This window comes from Seriola aureovittata, chromosome 5 (assembly GCF_021018895.1).
Source record: "Seriola aureovittata isolate HTS-2021-v1 ecotype China chromosome 5, ASM2101889v1, whole genome shotgun sequence".
Classification (NCBI taxonomy): domain Eukaryota; kingdom Metazoa; phylum Chordata; class Actinopteri; order Carangiformes; family Carangidae; genus Seriola; species Seriola aureovittata.
The window spans coordinates 3584322-3596891 of NC_079368.1; positions in this window are offsets into that span (position 1 = coordinate 3584322).

A 12570-nucleotide genomic window follows, 5' to 3' on the forward strand; every position below is an offset into this window, starting at 1 on the left:
CTTTGTTTCCTGTACTTCACATGAACTTGGGACCCAAGTTCAAAAGATGTAAGTTTCAGCTCCTGATCTTTGTTTTGGCTTTTAGATGACCTAATTAACTGCCTGCTCCATTATGACTGAGAGAAAAAGCTATTTATTGATCAGAGGCTCAAATCTCTCCCACCTAAATTACACCTGCAGGAGGGCAGTGCCTTCGTTTGATCCAAAGATGGAACTCATTTGATGCTCCTTTTTTGAAAGTGGTGAAATAACTAACTCTGCATGACTCACCCATGTCAACTCGAAGGGGTTTCTCTGATGGATCCAAGGCAAACCTTTGATCATTTCCTGCAGCATATTAATGTAGAAGGACAGGGAAATCTAAACTCTACTGAAATCTCATTCAGAAACTAAGGCTGTTATAACGCAATGGAAATTAAACCAGTGTAAGTCAAAACACATCTACACATTCCTACAGTCTTATTTAATAATTTACAACATTGACAAACCATAATTCAGCAGATATATGAGGCTAGTGTTGGCCCTCTGATATGATGGATATGATGCAATTTGATTGATTACATATTAATTATATAGCTGATCAATGCACTGGTCATGTACAGGAAGCTCTTCTCATGAACAGCATGTTCATCAATCCAGCAATATATTTTTCATAAGGATATCATCATTATGTTGTTATGCTACTCTGCTACTCTCCTGGTGTGGTTTAAATGTCCTCAAATGTCTCTCTCACAAGAGCCAAATTAATCTTTTTATAAGTTTCAAAGCATCAAAATGATCAAATGCAAACAGGTACAAAATTCAGTCTTGCCTACTGACAGTTTAACACCAGTCTAGTCATCTTGAAAAACGTTAAAGGCACCCAGCAATCACTACCAGAATCTCCATGGTAACTGAAAGTTATGTTAGTAGAAGTACTCAGATCTTACACGTAATTAAGAGTAGCAATATAGGTACATAACTAGAATTACCGCCTCATGGTTGTACGCCTCCTTCAACGAATGAATGTTTGTTCAAAACCATTTGAAAATGCTCTGTCCAGGTGTTGCTGAGATATTGTGTCCACGGACAGATGGACAACCTGAAAACAATATTTCTGCGGCTCTGGCTGTCACCAGCACGGAGGCATAAAAATACACCACTGACGTACAAGTTATACTACTCTTAAGATGTTATTAAAGTACACAATTTATTCAGCAAAATGTACTTGTATCCTACTATTTAAAATAAAAGTATTCATTATCCAGCAGAATGGTCCCTGTACATTATATTTTATATTATATATTATTACTGGAGTTTGATGCATGAATGTGCAAAGAGCATACTTGTTTGTCAAGGTGGAGTTAGGTTCAATAACTTCATATATTGCTAAGTAGTTTAATCATTGTCAATGAATATTTCTATTTAATCTATATTTCATGTGAAAGTGCTCTTAATTTGAAAGGTACTTGTATTTAGCCTTAATCTTAACGGTGTGAGAAGTTATGCTCAAGTCTGTCAAAGTGACTCGATAAGGTTCAACATGACAGCTAGTAAATATATGCATGTATGTATATGTATGCATGTGAGACAGTTCAGTGAGACTAACACACAGTTCGGTGATGGCCCCATTCTTAGCACTTGACTACACATTGCATCGATGGCCCTTTTGTTGAGGACACTGTTTGTCATAGGAAAGACAAGACTGTTGTAAACGGTGAGGAGGTGAGGTTTCTCTCGGCCCCTGGCTCCGTTTCAGTGATGCACTGCGAGCATTGTATTCGGACCATCTGTGTACACACATTCCCATGACCTTGAAACACGTGTTATCTCCTTTTGAACGCTGCCTCAGACTGTGCGGGTAGAGAGCACTTCCAAGAGGTCCTCAGTAATGTTATCCACATTGACATTTGTGGCTTCTATGTGCTCAGAATCAGTTCTTACTGTATATGGGCAGTGTGCAGCGGTGCACGTGACAGTGTTGAATGTGTGTTTAGTCATTTTTCTCAGCTCTCCATGGATCATCATCAGACTTTACTCTTTCCAGAAATAGGTAGTTAGTCTCCTGGTGTACTTCACTCACTGTCTTAGCAGAGAAACACACACAAAATGAAGTGACCTTTCTTTTCACAGGCATGACACATCACTTTGAGCCTTGCTTTTTTGGGTGTGAGAAACTCTTTCCATTTCCTGTATTTTCACTGTTTTTTAACTTCCAGTTTGTTTTGTTTCTGTGCCTTCAGTACGGAAACTGAGAAAGGCCGTACTCGCAAATATTTTTTTTATCCCAAACTCAAGATAACAAAGCTTGTAATCCCGAGATAACCAGATAATTATCCCGTCATCTCGAGATAACGAAGCTTGTTTTCTCATCGTAATTAGTTTGTTAATCAGAGATCAGATGTGCCACTCCAGAATGCAGATATGCCAGACAATATTTCAATATCACACTGTGTCTTTTCATACAAGATCATTTTCAGATCAGTCCTCGTCAGCTAACGAGTCACTGAGGATTGTTGCTAAGGAGTGTTACTGCAACTTAGTGTATGAGGTTCAGTCACAACTGTTTTCTCCTGATAATATCTTGTTATCTCAGGATAACGAGGTTCGGTCTGCCTGCACAGAGAAAATATTTCCGAGTATGGCCTTTCTCTGCATTCCGTACTTCAGCTTTTTCTTTTTATGATACTTTTAAAAATCTCTGCTATGATTCTGTTGACAGAGCATGTGTCTTTATTGACTGCTGTGTCACCACTGAAGCTGCTCTGCTGTTGTTTTATTTCTTGCTTCGTCTTGTCATCTCTGTTTCTTTCTCTCCAGAGTGAGATCTCTGTCCGGCTGACAGTCGTACATCCGCTTGTCCAACAACTAATCTGTCTCTTATTAGCTCGTCCCCTCGTTTGTATATAATTGTTTTAGAGACGTATTGATTCAACTTCATGATCATTTTGGAGAATGTAATTTGTGGTGCTGTCGACTTGTACTGTGTTACACCAACAGGTGCTTCTATCATTTTGTCCATCCCATTTATATCAAAGAGTGTGGGCTCAATAACAGAAACAGCTCTATGTACAACAAAATGCTTGAATACTGAATCAACAGGGAATCATCACTGTCTGCTGGTACGTGACCACGAGGAAAGATGCACGAATGATGAAGGCTGGGTTTTTTTCAAGGCTTCACTCCACATAATACAGCAGGAGGAAAATGGCACAGATATGAACAAAAGAAAGACCAAAACCGAAGTGAACCAAAACATGTACAGTTGGCTTTAGATGAGGTAACTGAACGCTAATTAAATAAAGAACTTACTACACAACGGACTGAAAATAAAGTAGTTAGCATTAGATTAATTTAGTGAGGTGGTTCTGAAAGGGTTAGGGTCCCTATAATTTCACGAGTAACACAATGATAGAATGTATGACTATTTTGGTTTAAACTATATATAATAAAATAAAAAGGTCTTATCAGATGGAGGATCATTGTCTAATTTGTCTGTTACAGGGTCCTTGATGTGAAAAAGATTGAGAAGCGCTGATTTAGAGGAATAACCCTGTACAGATAGATGGAGGTGGGATCAGTCATACACAATAAACCTACTGGTTAAATACTGGTAATAAATTAAATTCATGTCAAGGAGAAGCAGTGAGCTTATAACTCAACAGCATTTAACTCTGTCGACCTTTAATGTCATCTGTTTATACAGATTAATACGATAGATATTGAAGTGGTCGTTTTACCTGGTCTTGTGAAGTCAGCGTCGACTGTCATGTGACTGAGTAAACAATGTAGCCAACTACATTGGCTGTAATAGCTCCAACGACCCTGACTGGTCAGAATTTGAATGTCCCGCCCCCTCTTTCTTACAGACTGTGTGATTATTTTATAGATCTCTGCTCATGAAACTGGAGCATGTCGTATACCTGTCAAATTTAATGAGCACGTTCATGCACACCTGCAAAGTTTATTTGCCTCTCAGCTTGTAAAGTGCAAACCTGAAAACCTGAGAGTGAAAAACAGAGTCTGCAGGCAGAAATCTGAATATACAAACTTATAAAATGAAATTATCAGGTGCAACTAAATGCAGATGCTTATGAAATTAATATCACAGATACAAAGCTCTGTTTTCAAAGACACTTTTGTGAATGATAATAATCCGCACATGTCAAGTTTGCTACAAGATCTAGATAGCAAATTGAAACCTCTGGCCCAACATACGCCTGTGTGCTTGGCCCAAGTCTGGCTGTTATCCTCTGGTCATGCCTCACAGCTGGAAGATTTTTCTCTGTATGCACCACGATTGGTCCAGATGTGGACGTAGCATCTTACAATTACAGCACGTAAATGGGCCAAATTCAGGCCGTGGATCTGGGCATACACTGGGCCTCAGGAAAACAAGCATGTGGCCCAAGTATGGACTAGATTTATTTTGTTATATGGGGAGGAGAAAATACACTGAACTAGTTTGCATCCAAGTTGTTGCTGCTGATGTAAATTTTTTTACTCTTACCCTTAAGACTGTGGTGCCTGTTCTATGTTGCACTGAGGTCCATGATGGAACATAATTTCATTTCCCTCTATGTTCAGTATGGCAATCATATTAGTGGAGATGACAATAAACCTGAACCTGAACATTAGCTCTCCTGCTGTTCTCCACAGAACAGTGACCTGCTAACATCAGCTTGTTGCTGAGTAGCTGCGGCACATTAAACAGCATGCTGGTCCCGTTGGATGTTGGTGTGGTTCTTACTCTCCAGTACCACTGACAACACAATGTCTGTGTGTTTGTTTTCTTTGCCTCTTGTTCCCTACAGTGTCACACAATCTGGCAGAGTGTCAGCTGATATCATTGAAACACAGACACTGACACACCCCTCCAGTCCGATGAGAGGGAAATTGGCTTATCTGATATTTCCCTAAAGACACCTTTTCCTTCCTTTTTAATAAAAAGAAAATAAAGAAAAACTATTACATTTGAAGGTGAGAAAAGGGAATGACTGAATGTGATTTTCTGAATGTGGCTTTAAAGGTCCATACAGTATAAAGGTAGATGTCCATGTGTTGTTTGATTATAGATCAGGTCTAGGTTCTATATTAATACTGTGAAAGTATCAAAGCCTCAGTCCACAGAGAAATGCACACAGCCTGTATTCAGAAACTGAACCTTAATACCAGCTGTCAGGACTGTAACTTTGTGATGTCACAACAAAGCAGTCACCACTCTCAGCCATGCCCCAAGCCCGACCGACCTGCACCCACCATCCAACCTTGCAGGATTTGGTTTCTCTGAGTGTTTACCTGAAATCTGCTATATTTTTCTAATATAATTGTTATTTTTTATTTTATTTTACTCAGAAGTAATCAGCCAATCAGGAGAAAGGCTCAGAGCCTCTCTTCTGAAGCCTGAGAGAGGAGATGATTTTTGGTACTTAAAACCACAAATATATTTTCTAATGGATATCAAAACTTCAAATAAAACACAATAAAACACAGGAGAAGTGTAAAATATGGAGCTTTTAAGTACAGTACTTGAGTAAATGTATTTAGTTACTTCCCATCACATGTTACATGTTACAAAGACAAATACATCCCCAGCATATCTTAAAGTGAAGTCAGCCTGTTGTCAGTCTTTGTATTATCAGTAAACTGTTAGTAAATGTGGAATCAGAGTTTGATAATATAGACAATCACTTCAGAATTGTTTTGCTTCCCACATCCTCTTTAAGCTACCAGCTGTTAGAATTACATTTAATACTTTCTTTAATCACCTCTTCTAAAAGTTGAATTTTAAATTTCTGACATTACCCTCACATGTGGTGGCAAAGATGTGATTCAGCGTGGCGGACTGGCCCCTCAGTAGTTTTTTAGATGACTATTTGTTTTGTGTTGATTGGAGAAGACATAGATTGTCCAGCTGCGTATTTATTTTCTCATCACTGCGGTCAGTAACACCGTGATCGCACTCAGTTTGAGTCTATTCATTCTGCTCGGTAAGAGAGCTCTTGATAATAGCTTGATAGACTCTGACAAGCAGCCAGCCTCAGTATGGCAGTGTCAGCCTCTCTGTGACTCACTAATACATTTCAGTGGAGACTCTCTGATCCGCACGCTGTGATCTCAATTTGGAAAGTGAAAAAGTAGAAATGAAATGTGGGGCATGCAGATGCTTCGGTCTAATGATTTAGTTTAAATTAAAAACAAAATAGGGAAAGAGTATTCACTCGTGAAAACGAGGTGTAAGCACGATGGTGTCAACAAATAGATATACAATATGTCGCAGAGATATCACTGTTACTATAACAACTACTACAGTAGAATTGGATCATTTTACTGCTGTTGCTATTACTATTACTCGTGTTGTCTGCAAATGCTTAAAATGTCTGAAACTAAATTTGACAAAAAGTCGTTCATTTGTCTAAATATGATTTTTTTTTACCTTTTATTTTTGTTTAATTTGCTTTGTGATCTCTTGAGCAGCAGAATTGGACATAAAACCAGTATAAAGCCAGCCAGTGTTTAGTTCTGTGCCTAACACAATATCCTGTGCTTTTGTAGGGTAAGTGAAGGGTTAGGGTTGTAATATACTAATGCACCTAAATACTTCTATGTATCATGCACTAGCTTAGAGAAATCCATAAAAGGTCTTGAATGTACTTCTAAGGAGCCCTGAAGAAAAACACTGTTATAACACAACCTTGATGACAGTTGATGGACAGTTGTACGACAGTGTATTTGTCCCTTTCCTGTTTGAACATGACAGTATCCTTCTGCACAACCAGGTCCAAAGAAACAGTTTTCCCAGTTTGTCGTGGAAGAATTTGACTGCCTGCACAGAGCCCTGACCTCAGCCCCGTCCGGCACCTATGGGATCAACTGGATCTCCGTCATTAAACACTAACACCGCGTCTGTGAGGAGGGCGTAGCGTCGGCAGCACGTTAGCTCCATGTGTGTTTACACAGCAGTTCAGTTTGTAAGGTCCATGTGTTTTGGAAGCACTCCGGGCCCTATGTACAATCACTGTAGTTACACATATCAAAAATAGAAAAAATAGACAAACATGTAACACAAGTAGGTGGCCTGTGTAAACAGCTGCAATGATTAAAATAGGAGCGTATCTGTTACGTCAGATGTGTGAGATGCTTTCTGTGTAGACACGGTGTGAAGGTACATTGGCCTTGTGTCCGTGTGATGTCACACATGATGTCCAGTGTGGTTGATGAGTATAAAACAGGGCCCATGGAACATGCTAGAAAAATCAGTGTTTCTAATGGCTGACAGTAAAAAAAAATTGCATGGTCAAAGTGTTTTCACACCTGCCCTTTTTAGTCCGGTTAAACCGAACACTGGTAAAATTTTCCCCCTTGGAACGATTCGTTTGGGCAGTTGTGAAAACATTAATCGCACTCGGGTGTGGACCAAAACAATCACGGCATGACCCATTTGAGGAGGTGGTCTCGGTCCGGTCCAGAACGAACCCTGGAGCGGTTCAACTCGATCCGACCCCACTCTCGTGGCTGAGTGGCAGCAAATTCCTGCAGCCAGAGGAGTTATCTCTGTTCTGTATGAAAACAGCCGCACTTGCTTTAGATTCTTGAAGACGGTTCAACCTTTCAATCCTGAGTCTGTTCAGTGATGGTGGTTCAAGTTTGAAATAGCTTTTTTCCCTCTTTGAAACCATCAGTCTTCTCTGGCCAAAATCTGTACATTGCCTTCCTCAAATGAGTGTCCCTCGTCCCTCAGATCTAGGTGGACTACTGTGTGTTGCGCTTGAATCAGTTGTTTTGTTTCCCCAACGTACAGGTCTGTGTATTTGCCGCTGCAATACATTTTATTTATAAGCACCTTTTAAGACACCCAAGGAACCTTTGCAAATAAAAACAATCGGAAGCATAAAAGACATAAAGACAAAAAGAATATATGAATATATACATATGTTTACACACACACACACACATATATATATATATATATATATATATATACATACATATAGAGTACATATGCATTAAGTTTTGTCCTCAGTGTGGACGAGCATCAGCTTCAATGTGTTACTGGGCTTGAAGCGCACAGGGATGAGTGTTTGATGAAGATCCTCCTGAGGCGTTCAGATGCTCACACAACATACACACATAACACACAACACCAAGCACAACTGAATAATCTAGCCACAACCATTAGCCCTTGCTAACGCTAGCGTGATATGCTAGAGGCGTACAAAAATGTGGTTTCTTCTTCAGTGGAGGAAGTTTCCTGAATGCTGCGTGGCTACTGCACTGTGCTGTCTCATGTGTGGGTGGTCCCTGTGTGTGTGTGTGTGTGTGTGTGTGTGTGTTTAGAAACGTGGGGAGGGTCAATGGTCAAACATGACCACGGACTGGTCAGGACTGGTGGATGGATTAATTGCAGAAAATACCACAAATAAGGAACAAAAGAGATGCGTGTTAAAAGTAAAACATAGTAGTGTGGATGTACTCCATATCTTTAGATAAAAAATAGCTGATTGCTGCTGTATTATTGTTTAAAATCCTGTTTACAGAACTTTTAATTATGGAATGCATGATAATCAAATTAACCAATTTTAATCATAATGTATTATTTGCTTGACGATATAAATTTATAAAAATGAAGAAAACAGCGTTTAGATGTACTCATGATACTTCTTTGTCTGTTGTTTTGTTTTGTTTGTTGTTTGTTGTTGAGGGACCTCTGACCCTGTTTTCTTTGTTCCACTCATCCCTGACACGTATCAAGTCATATATTATAACAGTTTGAATTATTCTTTAATGTCATCCCTTGGAACGTTGATCTTCATTAGACCTCAGGGGGCCGACTTTGTTATAGTAATTGGACAGGCTGATTAAAGCATATGGAGGAGTGTTGCATTTAATGAGGTCTTGATGATAATATTAACATTTTTGGGTAAAAGTAATGATACTGACATTACAAATGCCTCACCCTTTGGCTAGAGTTCAATTACATGGAGTTATATGATGTGTTGACTGCCTTCCAGGCTCCATTATATGCTGATGGAGAGCAGATGAAGCAGAGAGTAGCATCTGCCAGCGTTTATTCTTCCTGTGAAAAGAGCTTTTTTGTTTTCTTTTTTTTTTTCCTTGTGACAGTTTCAGCCAAACACACGTCATCCGTGTTTGAAAGTAAAAGAAATTAAACTTTGTGTTTGATAGAAAAATATAAATCTAATATGAAACAATCATTCATTTAAGTTTTGAGTGAATTTTTGTTGCAGAATATACACATACATAATGTGTTCTGTACGTTCAGCTTCCGTAGCACTTCAGCATATTGTGTGATTAATGGTGTAGGGTGACAACTGACGTGGACCACTGAGAGCGCGGCACACATCACAATTCCTCCTCACAGATTGCTGCATAATGGCCAAAGTGAGACATAATACTGGCAGACTGCGGCGGAATTCAATTTCCTGATTATTTTGTTATGATTATAATTACAGTATGTCCACATGGTAAATGGATTACATTTAACATGGTGCAGTTAAGAACCCTTACATCAGAGGCAAAAGAAATGACCTGACATTTCCATAATGGCTGACTGTAACTGCGCGAGTCGTTTTTTTCATTTATAGTGGCTGTCATTCTGGCTGCTCCTTCAGCATACAAATCCATTATTTCCCCCGGAAAACTCATAATTCATAAGCTCATTACAGTGGGTGTGAATTAAAGAGGCTGCACTCGTCCTTTGTGCAATTTCCTGATCAGGAGTGGCCTAGTTTTGAAAGTCAAGAACAGTTTCACGAGCATTTATTCTTCCAACTTCTGCCGATTCTTCCAGCGACTTTGTCGAGTCAGTTTGTCCTTGTGTAATGGAAAGTTCAGATCACACAAAGTGCGTGTTCACGGGGTTTTCTGCACACTCCACTTAGACATGACTTGTCACACTGCTGCTGTGAGGCAGGCCTCTGCGTGACTCTGCCATCTCCAGAGTCCTATCTCTTACCACCGGTGCACCATTTGATCATCACCTACTGTTGGTCTCCAGAAAGATGTTAAAGGGAGGGGTTGAACATCCTCTCCCTGCCAGTAGGGGGCAGAAATGATCCATATTTCAGGTTTTTGTGCAATCTTGTGACTCCTATCTAATTTGGGGCAGGAGGTGCAGAAGGAAGAATGCCTTTAAGCTCCACTGCCTCTATGGACCCAGATGCATGACGGGAGGGTCTGCTGCTCCCAAGGTCAGCCATCTGAGGACCAGCACTGACCGCAGCTCCTCTCCTTTTCCACCGATGACTGCTGAACTAATTGGCTATGGGTTGCCTCTGTGACACTGAAAATGAAACTGAAGAGAAATGACAGCCCCTCTGGACTATTTTAGATGCAGCTTTTTAAAGGTCCCATATGGCAATTGTCAAAGCCACGGCTGTTTGAGGGGAACTCTCCATATCCTGTTTCATTAGCCCTGTATGCTGTTGTGGATGAGATGTAATGTGGTGGCAAAGTGCATCTCAACATCCCCTCTCTGGTGGTAGCTGTCAGATCACCACCAGGGCAAATAAGCTTAGTCATGGATATTGAGTTTACTCCCTCACTCTCTTTTGTGTGTGCTGATTGATGGCACGTAATCTACTAAGAGGATTTGGGCTAGTTTGAAATTGAGGGCTGAAGTGTCTAAGAATTAGCTCTCTTAATGTCAGTTAATTCTGGTTGAAAACTACAGGAACAAGAGGTGAGGGCACCTTCAGTGGTGATCTGTGAGAACTCATTAGCTGCGATACAATATACATCTGTGTGCCCACGGATAAGGAGGATAGAGATGGGAGGAGACTTTTTGACTCATCACCAATCCATGGAAGAAACGCATATGTTATCACTGCACACCCGCAGCCCTTAGTCATGTAAGAGCCGAAGGGAAACCACAACTTTTGTATTCTGTCAGAAATGAGAAAAACATCACTGACACTTCTAATAATGCAAATGCAACACTAATCCGGCCCTGCAGCGTATTGTACCGAACTGTGTGCAAGTTCAAATGTAGCATTAGCTTGAATGTAGTGGAAGGGTGTCACTGCACAAGTTGGTTTACAGTGTAGAATTAAGATATGGCTTTGGCTGCTTTGTTGTAGCTATAGCCACACCCCCATCAGTGATGTCACAGAGCCCCGGAGGACTCCCGTACATTCCTGCAGCAAGGTGAAAAGTCGCAGGTCAGCAAAAACAAAGTGGCAGCCCAATCCAAATGCAACACAGTAGTAGTGTAATAAAAATTTGAGAAACCTGAAGCAAAATTCATACGTCCAAATTTAGTTTTAAGCCATGGTACTGTCACTGGTCGGGTTTCCGTTGGTCGGGTTGACTTTTTAGGAAAGTTGACAGAACACAAATGTGACTGGTCTGTGTTTCAATTGAGTTATGAATAAAACTAGGGCTTTTTCCTCTTGTAATATAATTCCAATAGAACGTGTCAATGGACTTCCAGCAGCTGCCTCTCAGTTGGAGCTGGCTCCTTGGGGCCTGATACGGCAGGAGCCACGAAAAATGTTTCTATGTTCCTATTTCAATTTTACAAAATATTACTTTGTCAAATAATCTGAAAAACCACGCTCATGCGAGTGTCATTTTTTTTTGCGATATTTGAGAGAGTATTTTCTAAACTCACGATGTTTCCATTTCTCGCTTTTAAGTTCACAATTTCAAATTGCGCATTAAGTAAGTTAATGGAAACACAGCTACTGTGGACATTTTGTCTGGTCCCCACTTCTACAACTGTTTGAAGGTTAAGATTTAGAATTAGGCTTATGTTAGAGTTTGGGTAAGTGTGGATAGACATTTATAGTTCATACAAACTTTTATTGCCATGTGCAAGACACGAGGACAAGTGAGAGATGTGAGAGTCTTTAGCGATTAGACCCCATCAGAACGTCATATTTGTAAAGGGGGTGAGGCTGTGGAACCCACCCTCGGGGTGTAGACACTTGTGGTAGTGGTGGGGATGGAAGAAGAGGATGCTGGAGATCTGGATGTGATGTGAACTCTGATGAGCTCGACCTGGCACTGGATATGAAGAATGGAGGTAGATGGTGTGCAGGAGAGTCGCAGCGATAAGCACTGAACTGACAGCTGGCAGCAGGAGAGAGGAGAACAGATTTTAAAGTTTGACAACATGATTGGCTGGTTGAGATCGTGGCAAAATGCGATTGGTTAGCGGAAATACCTAACATCAGCTGATTACAAGAAGTGGGTGAGAGGGAGAGAGAGAGAATTGTGAATGGAAGAGACATACAGATAGTATTCCTGATTGAACACCCAGCTTCATTTGTATGCAAAAGGGCCAAATTACATATTTTGTTGAGGTTTTGTTGAGCAACTTTTGTAAATGAGTTAGTGTGTAAATGTAAATGTGTAAATTGCTGCAAATTACTTAAAATTACTTTTAGTGACTTCTCTCGGAGCTTGTCTCCTCAGTAACACGAGGCGATGCTGACGATGAACCTGCAGCTGATTCGCTCTCTGTGGCTGTTTCTCTAACTAATATCAGTGCTGCCTCATTTCTCAGCAAACTAACTATTATAACATTAGCATGTACTAGCCACATTATCATAATGAACCATTAACACT